The sequence below is a fragment of the Solanum dulcamara genome, chromosome 8, assembly GCF_947179165.1.
Source record: "Solanum dulcamara chromosome 8, daSolDulc1.2, whole genome shotgun sequence".
Classification (NCBI taxonomy): domain Eukaryota; kingdom Viridiplantae; phylum Streptophyta; class Magnoliopsida; order Solanales; family Solanaceae; genus Solanum; species Solanum dulcamara.
The window spans coordinates 19,919,322-19,932,129 of NC_077244.1; positions in this window are offsets into that span (position 1 = coordinate 19,919,322).

The following is a 12,808-nucleotide window of genomic DNA, read 5'->3' on the forward strand; positions in this document are numbered from 1 at the left end:
GAAGAAGAAGAGTAAGTTCTATACCTCATCTAAATTCCTACGAGTCGTAGAACCCACTCGTAACTTGATGTTACAGGTGATGAAGAAAGGACAATGTCTACGACCTGATTTGACGAGTCCTTCTCAGATTTACGATCTGTAGAGAGTGGTATTAAAGAAGAAGAATTCCTCAATACAATGTTAAGGATTACGAGTGGGGTCTACGACTCATCTAAGAGGTTACGATCCGTAGAAATGAGCCGTAGACCCAAACCGACTTTAGATTTTCTATGTTTTCCAAATTCATATTTATTTAGGATTGTTTGTCCATAAATATACTTCTTAGGTTTATATTACTTTATGCACGTTTTTGGGTTTGAGAATATAGCTTAAACTACTTTTGAGCTTTTATTCTTGAATTCGAGTTTTTTTTATTATCGATATTTTACGTTTGAATTTTATTGAAGATTTTTAGAATCGCATAATTCTCATTGTAAGTTTATAATTTCTTTTAACCTGAATATTATTGATTGTGAACACATAGTGATAAGTAGCTAATTTCACAACTAGAGTTATGGGAACCATGAAGAATTAACGACATAAAACTTATTAAAAAGTAATTCTTGAATAGTGAGCATTCATGTATTATTTTTCCCTTCGTTTTGATCTCTTTTTAACGATGTCCACCGTTAGAACTCGCCTAATCATTTTTCCCATCAAAGAGGTAATTGATGGGAAAAGGAATTAAATAACGAGATTTGAGGCTAATCACCTCATCTAATTAGCTTAAACGGATCAAGGAATAACTAAATATGAGATCATTGGTAAGTGTTAGTAAAGTATACACTCGTAGATGGATCAAGTTGCATAGTAAAATTCACTTATTTGCCAGATCAAAGACTTAGGTGAAATTAACTTACCGATTCTACATGTAACACACTAGAAAAGAATTACTAATAAAAAAAGTCTATTTAGTTAAGGATTTGTGGGGAACACCTAAAACCCTAGTTTCACTTCTCATTGATTTAAACACCATTAAACCGTACTTTTGTTCGTTGATGTTTGTTATTTGATTTATTGACTAGTTTTATAAAAAAATCCCCACCCCTTTATTTCTCTCTTGACGGGAATAACTTAATTACTAAACTAAATAATAAACAATTGATCTAAAGTATAAACCATATTCCTCGTGGGATCGACCCTAACCTTCGTTAGGTTCTATATTTGATTAATGATCGCTTTATACTTTTTTAAAGAGGTGTAATTTGAAAGTATCAAATTTTGGCGCCGTTGTCGGGGAATATGGATTTTAGATTAAGATTAATTTTTATTATTTGATTTGTAGTCATTATTTCCTTATTTTACATTATTTTTTCTTTATGTCCATGCTGAAACAGGTTTTGATTCCTAGTGCATGCCAAATACGAGAAGTCAAGGCATTCCCTTGATACCATTCAATCTCGAAATTGAAAGAGAATTATGTAGGATGACGAACAATAATAGTAACAACGAGGGACACAAATTTGGTGATGGCGCAGAACGTCTTGGAGAGCAACATGACAATGCACCTAACATCCTCCGCAACATCAACCATAAAATTTATTTAAAAATTCACAAGTAGTAAGGCAACGTCCTCAACCTAGACAATGCCCTAAATTAGGCATATGGAATAACTATGGGGTTCATCCTGATGCCATTGGAACTACGAGTGCTATTGTGTTACCTCCATTACCGTCAGGAACTAAGTTTAGCATCACAAGCGGGCTGATTCAAATGCATCATAGTAGATGACAGTTTGCTAGATTACCATTCGAATATCCACACATCCATATCTAGAATAGGGCGTACGTTTACCAAAGTAGTGTTGGCGACCCAGCCTAAAATATAAATGTCATTGGATTGCGCGTTTTTCCATTATCTCTTACTGGCGAAGCTTCAATTTGTTTATCCGTAATTTCATACAACTCCATCACAACATGGGATAAATTACACATAGCATTCTTGGAGAAGTATTTCCCATTATCTAAGAAGTTGAAACTAACAAACAGAATTGACAATTTCCAATAGTTGCCCGGAGCATCAACTTGTGGAGCCTGGGAGAGATTTGTAAAGTATCTACGAAGCGTCCCAAATCATAGGATAGCAGACGAGTCACTTTTTAAGCTATTTTACCGCGCACTTGAAAATAATGGAAAGGTTGTCACCGACACCATCACTTGATCGTGTTACAAAGACCAAATGAGCTTGGAGCACTAGGGACACAAAAACCTCGAAAAACTCTTTTTCTATTCGCACAAATCAAATTCCCAACTTATAAAATGAAGAGATACTTCAAGAGCTTGCTCAATTAAAAACTGACATCAGGCTGGTAGTCAAAAGCATGGGACAAAAGAAAATTATTGTAATCAACCATCAAGGTAGGTCACGAAGTTATGACGATTGTGGATATGAAAAAGATGCTTATTATGTGAATGATCAAGTGGGAGGTTTCCGCACTAACCCCCAAGCATCCAATCAGGATTCTTAGCGCCAAGGTCAAGGTAATCAAGGTCAAAATAATAGCAACTTTAATCGAGAGGGCCATTACAACCGCGATAATAACTACAGCTGTGATGGAAACTAAAATCGCAATAACAATTACAATCAAAATGGATACAGTGAGCGCAACCGCGGGGAAGACAGTGAAGGTGATTGGAGAAAGAGAGATAACAATAATAGTGGTACATCTATCCCTCCCAAAAATCAGGATGAGGGATTTGGACTGGCAAGAATCGAAGACATGATAGCAAAGATGATGAAAAAGTATGATGCAACAAAGGATAATATTAAGGAGATACACAATGATCTTTACGAAATGAATCAAAAACTTGAGTCACATTCTACATCTATAAAGCTTATTGAGTAACAATTGGGGAAGAATTCATTATCTCTGAATCCACACTAAAAAGGAACTCTCTCAAGTGATATAATTCAAAATCCTAAGAATGACGAACAATGCATGGCAGTGACCACCCGAAGTGGCATTCAAATAGTGGATCCACCTATGCTAAAATTTGAGGATGATGTACACAATGTGGCTGTTAGTGAGGATGATCAAAAAGCAAAATCAAGGAAGAAGCAGTAGGTGAAGAGCTAAGAACCAAACAGCCTGAAAACAGAGATGCAAAGCATGATGAGAAAGCAGGCAATGCAAAAAGAGGTACTCCAACTCCAATTCCAATGCCATGACCTCCTCCTACTATTCCGCAAAGATGAAAGAAAAAGTCCAAAGATGGAAAGTTTCTTAAGTTTATTTCCATATTGAAACAACTTTCGGTAAATGTTCCCTTGATAGAGGCACTAGAACAAATGCCGAGATATGCAAAGTTTATGAAGGATCTTATCACAAAGAAGAGAACGGTAAGCTTTAAATCGGCCGATAACTTGCATCATTGTAGTGCAATTTCCACTCATTCTCTCATGCAAAAAAAGAAGACCCAAGCGCATTCACCATACTATGTACCATTAGGGTATTCAACTTTGTAAAGGTATTATGCGACTTGGGTGCTAGCATTAACTTGATGCCGCTAGCAGTGTTTCGATAATTGGGGTTAAGATTCTCTAAATCAACGTCAATGCGGCTCTTAATAGAAAATCGTACTGTGAAAAAGCCAGTGGGCATTATTTATGATATTCTAGTAAAGGTCAAATCATTCATATTCCTAGCCAACTTCATCATTCTTTACTGCAAGGTAGACTTTGAGGTTCCTATCATTTTGGGTAGACCATTCTTGGCAATCGAATGTGCTTTGGTAGACACAGAAACTGGCCAACTAAAGTTTTGACTAAACAATAAAGAGGTGATCTTTTATGTATGCCAAGCAATAAAGCATCATAATGATCTATGAGTTTTTTTGTGATTGATGTTATCGACGATTTGCAATAAGAAATACCTATTGAATAGAGGTTAGGTATTGAAGCTCTAGTTACTGTCATCATGAACTTTGATAAAGATCATATTGGAGAGTATGATTAAATTTTTTGTGCACTAAATAGCCTTGGGACTTTTAATCAATCACCCAAGAGACTCGACTTAGTCTTAAAGAATAGAGCAACTCTGCCCGCAAATCCATCAATCGAGGAACCTCCAACTTTAGAACTCAAAGCACTGCCATCTCACTTGTAATATGCATTCTTGGGACCCAACAACACATTGCCGGTCATAATAGCTGACGACCTTCACCAAAAGCAAGTAGAAACTTTTACATCTTTCTTGAGGCATTTCAATAGAGCAATAGGATGGTCCATAACCGACATTATAGGCATACTATCGTGCATATGTACTCATAAAATCCAACTCATACTGGATTCCAAACCAAGCATTGAACACCAACGACGTCTCAACTCACTTATGCAAGAGGTAGTAAAAAAGGAGATCATCAAGTGGTTAGATGTTGTAGTTATTTATTCAATCGCGGATAGAAATTGGGTAAGTCCTGTACAATGTATACCAAAAAAGGGTTGTATCACTGTGGTACCAAACACAAACAATGAACTCATTCCAATAAGGCATGTCACCGGTTGGAGAATATGCACAGATTATCCCAAGCTCAACCCATGGACTGAAAAAGATCACTTTCCAAAGCCTTGCATGGATCAGATGCTAGACTGGCTCGCTGGCAAAGAATGGTACTATTTTCTTGATAGATATTCAGGCTATAATAAGATCTCTATAGCACACAAAGATCAAGAGAAAACTACTTTCACATGTCTATATGGGTGCTTTCAAAAGAATGTCATTCAAATTATGTAATGCACCTCGACTTTTCAACGTTGTATGATGTCTATCTTTTCGAACATAGTGGAAGACACAATTAAAGTATTTATGGATGATTTTTTAGAGGTTGGTGACTCATTCGATGATTGCTTGGCTCATCTCCAAGATGTACTAAAAAGGTGTAAAGAGTGCAACCATGTGCTGATTGGAATAAGTGTCACTTTATGGTGAAAGAGGGCATAGTGTCGGGTCACAAGATCTCAAACAAAGGCGTTGAGGTAGATCGAGCAAAGATTGAGGTAGTTGCAAAGTTACCTCTTCCCATCTCCGTTAGAGGTATTCGAAGTTTCTTAGGGCACGCCAGATTCTATCACCGCTTTATCAAAGACTTCTCCAAAATAGCTCATCCTTTATGCAAACTACGAGAGAAAGAGACAAAGTTTGTTTTTGATGAAGACTGTCTAAAAGCGTCCGAAGAGTTGAAGAAAAGGTTAGTATCGGCTCCTATCATCATTGCACGAATTGGGATCAGCCCTTTGAAGTCACGTGTCATTCAAGTAGAGTAGCACTTGGCATAGTATTAGGACAAAGGCGTGAGAATATTCTACATCCAATATACTATACTAGCAAAGCCCTTAATATAGCTCAAATAAACTACACCGTGACCGAAGAAAAGTTGTTTGTCGTTGTGTTCACTTTTGAGAAGTTTAGATCTTACTTGTTGGGCACCAAAGTCATTGTACACACAGACCATGCAACATTGAGATATCTCATAGAAAAGACACAAAGCCGAGACTTATTCATTGGGTATTGCTACTACAAGAGTTTGACTTTGAAGTGAAAGACAGAAGAGGGAAAGAAAACCTAGTTGCGGACCACCTGTCTAGACTTAAAGAAAAGGCAATGTTAAAGTTGAAAGATGGAGTTGAGATAGATGACACCTTTTCGGACGAACAAGTACTGGTAGCATCACCATAACTTAATTCCATGGTTTGCCGATATGGCCAACTAATTGGTAAGTGATATGGTGCCATTCGATTTGAATGTTCACCAACGCCGCAAATTCATGTTCGATGTAAAGAAGTTTTTTTGGGAAGAACCATACTTGTTCTGTGTTTGTGCCAATGGGATTATCCATCGTTGTGTACCCGAAGTAGAGATGATGAGTATTTTAGAAGCATGCCATTCGTTGCCTATTGGAGGCCATCATAGTGGTATACGAACAGCCTACAAGATTCTACAATATGGGTACTACTAAACATTAATCCATCAGGATGCTCATGATTTCGCTAAGTCATGGGATCGTTGTCAAAAAAGGAAGGAGGAATTTTAAGAAAATACGAGCTCCTACTCACTCCTATTCTAGTTATTGAATTGTTTGATGTATGGAGAATTGACTTCATAGGGCCTTTTGTGAGTTCAAGTGGAATGAAATACATCCTCGTTGTAGTTGATTACGTGTTTAAATATGTAAAAGCTTTCACACTTCCCAAAAATGAAGCAAGAAGTGTCACAACCTTCCTCAATCATAACATCTTCTCAAAATTTGGTACACTAAGGGCAATAATCAGCGATGGAGGTTCCTACTTTTGTAATCGATTGTTTAAAGCATTACTTGAAAAGTATGGGGTTCGATATAGTATAGAAACTCCTTAGAATCCATAAACTAACAGACAAGTTGAAGTCTCAAATCGTAAAATCAAGCATATACTTGTAAAGTCGGTGAATGCAAATAGAAAAAATTGGTCAAGGAAGCTTGATTAAGCTCTATAGGCTTACAACATTGTATTTAAGACTTCCATAGGTATGTCACCTTATCAACTCATCTTTGGGAAGTCTTGTCATCTACCCGTGGAGTTAGAACATAAAGCTATGTGGGCGTTGAAGAAATTGAATATAGACTGGGATGTCGCATCAAAGCAAATGATGAATCAAATAAACGAGCTTGATGAGTTTTGCCTAAATGAATATAAGAGCGCAATCTTGTACAAAGAAAGAATCAAGAAATACCACGACCAAAACATTAAAAAGCGAACATTTGCGCCCAGAGACTTGGTCCTTCTTTCCAACTCAAGGATGTATTTATTTCCTGGAAAACTAAAGTCAAAATGTTTGGGAACCCTTAGAGTGAGTCAAGTCTTTCCACATGGTGCGGTCGAGCAAGAAAAGAAGGATGGTATGAAGATCAAAGTTAATGGTCAATGAATCAAAGCATACATGGGCACAAAGGATGAAATCAAAACCGTGAAAGCATGGAAGATTAATGAAGTCTGAGTAACTAAGCATATCTACGTCATGTCGCGACGTTAAATTAAACGCTACTTGGGAGGCAACCCAATTTACATTGTTATTCATTTAGTCCATTTTATTTTTATCTTTTTGTATTCTTACTTATTAGTTTTTTGGATAGCATAGACTTTGTTAGGGTCCGTGTCAAATTAAAGTCACAAAAAGTATTAAAAATAAGGCCAACGGTTGAGCACGTATGCCAAATTGAAAATACTGAAAATTTAAAAGGACTCAGATAGATATATGAGTCCTTTTTATGGGCCGTAGAAACTTCTACGGATCATAAACCTGACTCGTCAATATCCAAATTTAATTTATGGAGCAACTTTAAGTCTACGAGTGTACTTTACGATCTATAGAACTTTTTATGACTCGTAGCCTATACTCGTGTACTCCACGTGTGTTTCTTTTACTCTGAGACAATCTACGATGCAAGTGTGTGACCCGTAATAATTGTTACGCATCGTAACTTGCTTATTATTTCATGGAACCTGACCCGAGACAAATTAAATAAAAGAAATGAAGTTTAAAAATCACACCTATTCTTCTCCAACACTTAAACTGACTACTGTTCATCTTTACCTTCATAAAACAACTTCTCAAATTCCCTCCCTTGCCAAAACCACACAAACTCCATCAGCAGTCCACACTATTTGAGCATTAATCAGTTAGAAGATAGAAATCGCAACTCCTCAAACATCTAGCAATATCAGTCCAGTTTGAAGTTCAAAGGATTTTAATTCTCCCTTATGGCAAGTAGATATTTTAATTCCTCACATACCTTGCTTAACTTCGTAGTATAGTGAGACTGAAGATTTAGTTAGAACGGAATTAGGGCTTTTTGTGATGATAAAATTAGATCATTGAATTGATGTATATTGGGGGTACTGGGTTCTTCATGAAATTGTTGTCTAATGTAAATGAACAAGGGAATAATGAATTTGTTGTTGAACCCCTATTGGAAGGTGATCACTGAATTTGCAGCATTTTCAACCTGAGGGTTTTCTATGAGTAGTAAATCATTCTATGGGTTGTAATTACCCCTCGTAGAATGGGACCTCCAGGATCAGTGATTAATACCTTCACAAGCAATGAGCTTAACTAGTTTATTTACTTATGCACCTGACTTATTAAACTAATTTGTGGATTAGGAAACTTGGCCTTCGTTTAAAATGTTGTTTAAAATTAATGGTTTGAAGTCCTTTCACTTGTGTTAATGTGCTAATATTAAGATAAGCAATGATCTTGAAGTACGTTCAAACAAGGGTTTTCTACGGGTTGTAGAATTATCTACGAGTTGTAGCTACCCCTCATAAGCAACACACTCAAGATCAGTGTTCACAAACAACCAAGTGTTATGAGTCTAATTACGGGTCATAGAGCTTTCTACGCCTCGTCAATTGGACTCATCCAAACTATATGGTCAAACTTCAGTACTTTAGTTTTTTGGCACTTTACTTGTATGGGTACATCTTACTGGTCATAGATTTATCTACGAGTCGTAGGATTGACTCGTACAAGTCCAGTACCAATGCCTAGTGGCACATCACTGAGTCGAGGACTGAACCTTATGATCCATAAAAACTTCTACGGGTTGTAACGTCCCCTCATAGACAAACTACAAAGACTAAAAACCTGTAGGTTTTATGTTACGAGTGAACTTTAGGATCGTAAGTTCCCCTCATAGACAAACTACTGAGGCTAAAAACCTGTAGGTCTGATTTTACAACTTATGTCTACGGGCTGTTGACTCTTCTACAACCCGTAGATTCTCCCTCATAAAACGAAACACCGTTACTTCCTAGTTATATTTTTTTTTCTTCTTTCTTTCTTGCTTTACTTGTTTTTCTTAATATGTTTGTGTCTTAAATCTTCTTCTACAGGTACGATTCCTCCTAAACAAACACTAAAGAAGGGTAGTGGAAAGAAATGGAATTCAAGAAAAGAAGCAGCAGAGATTTTAAAGAAATGAATATGGGATGAACCAATGAACGTCGACAATACGAGGTTTGAGGAGGAACACTTAAATAAATCTGAGACGCCGCTTGTTCAATGTCCCAAAACCAAGCACTTTAAATAAGTCATCTCATTATTGAAGACAAGTAGAGACTCCTCCCCTCCCCACACATCTGCAGCACCCATACCCTCCCACTCTCAAGAGAGAGATTCAGCAAAGGCGGAGGAGAGTGACGGCGACTTCGTACCACCATCCGCTTCAGGATCCGAATCCTCCATGGGGAAGTCAATGTCCGAGCAGCCCTCCATACCAATCCATATAGGAGGTCAATTGAAGCAGTAGTGTGTTCCAGGGCTTCTAGATTTCTACTGAATGGGGCAAGAGAGGAACGATCACAATAATTTTTAGAGGCCCATTACTCAGGAGTTGTGTGTGATCATAACTAGGTTGGAGGCAGTCCTAAAGATTCGGGATATGTTTCATCATCACAGACTTGAGTGAATAACTGAGCACCCTGAGAGTTATAGCAATAACATGGTCCGCAAGTTCTATGTTTTATACGCGGCTATGATCAAACAGTTGGCTCTTTCCAAAGCAAAGGAGCTAAAACAGACCATACTTTTGACCATGCTGGTCTGGGATATACCGATTATTCTATCCGACGAGACTGTCCGACATATCATCTATAGCCCCAACTTTCCCTCGAGAGCCTCAACAACGGAGTTTAATCAGAAAATGAAGGTAGTTCTTGATAAAAATGCTTTGAGGGATCTGGTACAATGTGGTGAGCTACTTAGATGGGTAGCGGGTTACATAGCGGAGCATATCATAGCAATATATTGGGTATCACAACCAACCCCGATCAAGAAGGCTTCATTAAACTTCACGGCCAAGTTTTGGTGGGTGCTTGTCCGACACTATTTTTGCTCGACAAATACGGACAACCATTTAAATCAGTATCGAGCTGTGATTCTGGCGAGCTTGATGGTTGAATATGAAGTAGACGTGGTGAAAATCATTATTTTAGAGATTCATGAAAGAGCGATTCAACGAAATACCAAAATCCCCTTTCCTTATCTTGTGTTTGCACTATGCAAGGATGCTATAGTTCTAATGATTGTAGGAGTTGATCCGCTGACTAGGATAAACAAGACTACAGACCCGGGGCTTATTAAAGATAATACAAATCCGGTCGGAGAATAGTGTGCTCTCCTTTCGCGATATAGATACTAGAGTTTGAGCATATTTAGCCGCTTATGCAAGTTGATTTAGAAATTGCTTTGGACCTCGAGACGCCTTTCATAGAGCCATTTGAGGCTGCCCTGGCTACTTCAGCAGCCCCTTCTACTAGCATACCTCGACCATAAAACACAGGCTTGGTTACTATCTCGGTCGAGGCTCTACACATTATGATGCAGCGGCAAGCATAGTCTGTGGCCAATTGGGTCAGTTGATTCAGTAGCTCAAGCCATGGGTCTGGAAAGCTATTACCGAATCAAAGAAGTGCATGGTAGCAAAGTTTGAAGTTGCCTTAGCTGATCGAGAGTGACAAATTTAGGCGCGTATAGATGCCTTTAAGCTGAGGGTGAAAGTGAGATTATAGGCCTTGTCTAGTGCTGACATTGTTGTATTCGGACTGAGATTGGAGCACTATGTACGGAGGTCACTTTCCTGGCTACACTAGTCCCTATACTATTTGCTTTGCCTGTTGTTCAGCCACCGCCATTATTTGATTTGTTTGCGGATGATGAGTCTAAGGTGGTTCAAGACAAAAGGCCTCATACTAAGGATGCCACATCAGACAAGGATAAGGCAAGAAAGAGAAGAAGTAAGGAGCGCCAGGATATTGAGGAGGCCACTCGGGCATCTATAGTGACTGAGGAGATATACCGAGAGGAAGAGAGACATCGTACTATTGAAGCTTCAAGCTCCTGTGTGGACACTCATGATGATACACAAACTACTATGGTGACACATGTTGCTGCACCGGGATCCACACCTATGGACCAGGATGCCACCATATAGACTTCGGCCCGCCGCAGGTTATTTTTCCTTATCCTCCATACTTTTTACTTTTTATGTATTGCATTGAGGACAATGCAAGGCTTTTCAAGTAGGGGCGGGGAGGTTGTGCATGAATACATGAGTATCTAGGTGAAGTTTGAGTACCCTAGACATTCGATTAAATCCTTGGGGTTTTCTTGCCTGTGTTCTTTTTTCCTATAGGATCTTTTTAAATTATGTTGAACCGGCATGTTTAGGATGTAAATGTGGAATAAGAGTAGGGATGTATGGCATGATGGCTAAAAGTTTTTAAATAAAAACAAATAGACCCCTCTAAAATTTACTTAAATTGTTGTGAATGTTTCTTTGATAGATTGACTATGTAGGATCTTTGTGTGATAACACATGACTTAGAATGAAACATGAACCAAATATTGATGATTCACAATGAAACTTAATGCCAAGTGTGTTTGAGGTATTTATGTGTTCGAACTGTTTGTGTCAATCTAGAACTTACATCGTTGGTCATACTATGATAATTAAACTGTTGATTAGGAAAGGATCATAGGACATTTTTGAATCAAGTCCACTTAACCTTAAAAAAATCAACCAAACATTGTTTGGCCCTTTAAACCAAAGATATGAGCTTTTAAAAAACCTTTTTGATCAAATAAATGCATATTTCAAAATGTCCCTAATTCTAATTGTAATCTCTTATTTTGGCCCTGGTCCCTCCTAGTATAATGTGCACCTCAACTCATGCCAAAAGCCTAAGTTGAGGGTAGTATTATGAGAGGAAAAATAGAAGAGAAGGGGTATGAGAAAAGAAAACCAAGAAAAGAAAAGGTTTGAAAAGAGATGTATGAAAAGGAAGAAAAAGGTGTTGTGTCTAAGACGAATAAATGGTTTATCAAGAATTAGCATTGAAAAGTACAAAGCATAAGAAAAATATTGTGAAATAAAAAAACAAAAGTCACACCTAAGGCAAAAGCAAAAAGCGAAGAAATAGAGTGAAAAGAAATTGTGGGTTGTAAGATGTGGACTCAAGGTTAATGTAGTGTTTGAGGAGGGCCGAAAGTCACTAAAATCTAAATGTACCACACCTATCCCTAAGCCTACGTTACAAGCTGAAAAAGTCCTATAGTAATCCTAATTCAACAGTTCAAGAGTCTAAGTATTGAAAATAAGGGCAAGCCTATGGTATTGTGCATGAAAGTCTGAATTTCTTTTGTGAGCGTGAGTGTTTCCCACGTCCCTGAGTATAAAGGACAAATGCAACTTATGAGTAAAAAAGGGACTTCTTTTCAGTAAAGGCACAAGTGGCATTGTCTAAATAGTCATGAAAATGATGAATGTTGTTTTTGGCATATTAATTTGTCTATTGGTATTGAAGTGTCTAGCATTGATCCACATATGTTAGTTTGATTTAAAATAATGGTTGCAATAGTATCATGAATGGAAATGGAAAGGGTCAGAAGTTAATAGCCTATGATTGATGTACCTTCTTATCTTGTTTTGCATTGTATCATTGTAGTATAGTAGTGTCGCTTGAGAACAAGCAATCATTTTAAGTTGAGGATGTTGATGTCCGTGGATTTACGATAATTTTAGTGTTTTAAACTTAAGAATGTGCATGTCTTTTAAGAATTTATTAGCATATTTGATGTTGGTTGTGCTTATTTTGTAGAAAACTAAGTCGAAGATTTGGTTGAGGAATCACAACACTGAAGGAAGGTATTTTTTGGGGTTTACGGGCTCATACTACGACTCGTCATTACTTATACGGGTCGTAGGTGTCAATTGTCAAAAGATAGGAGAAAAAT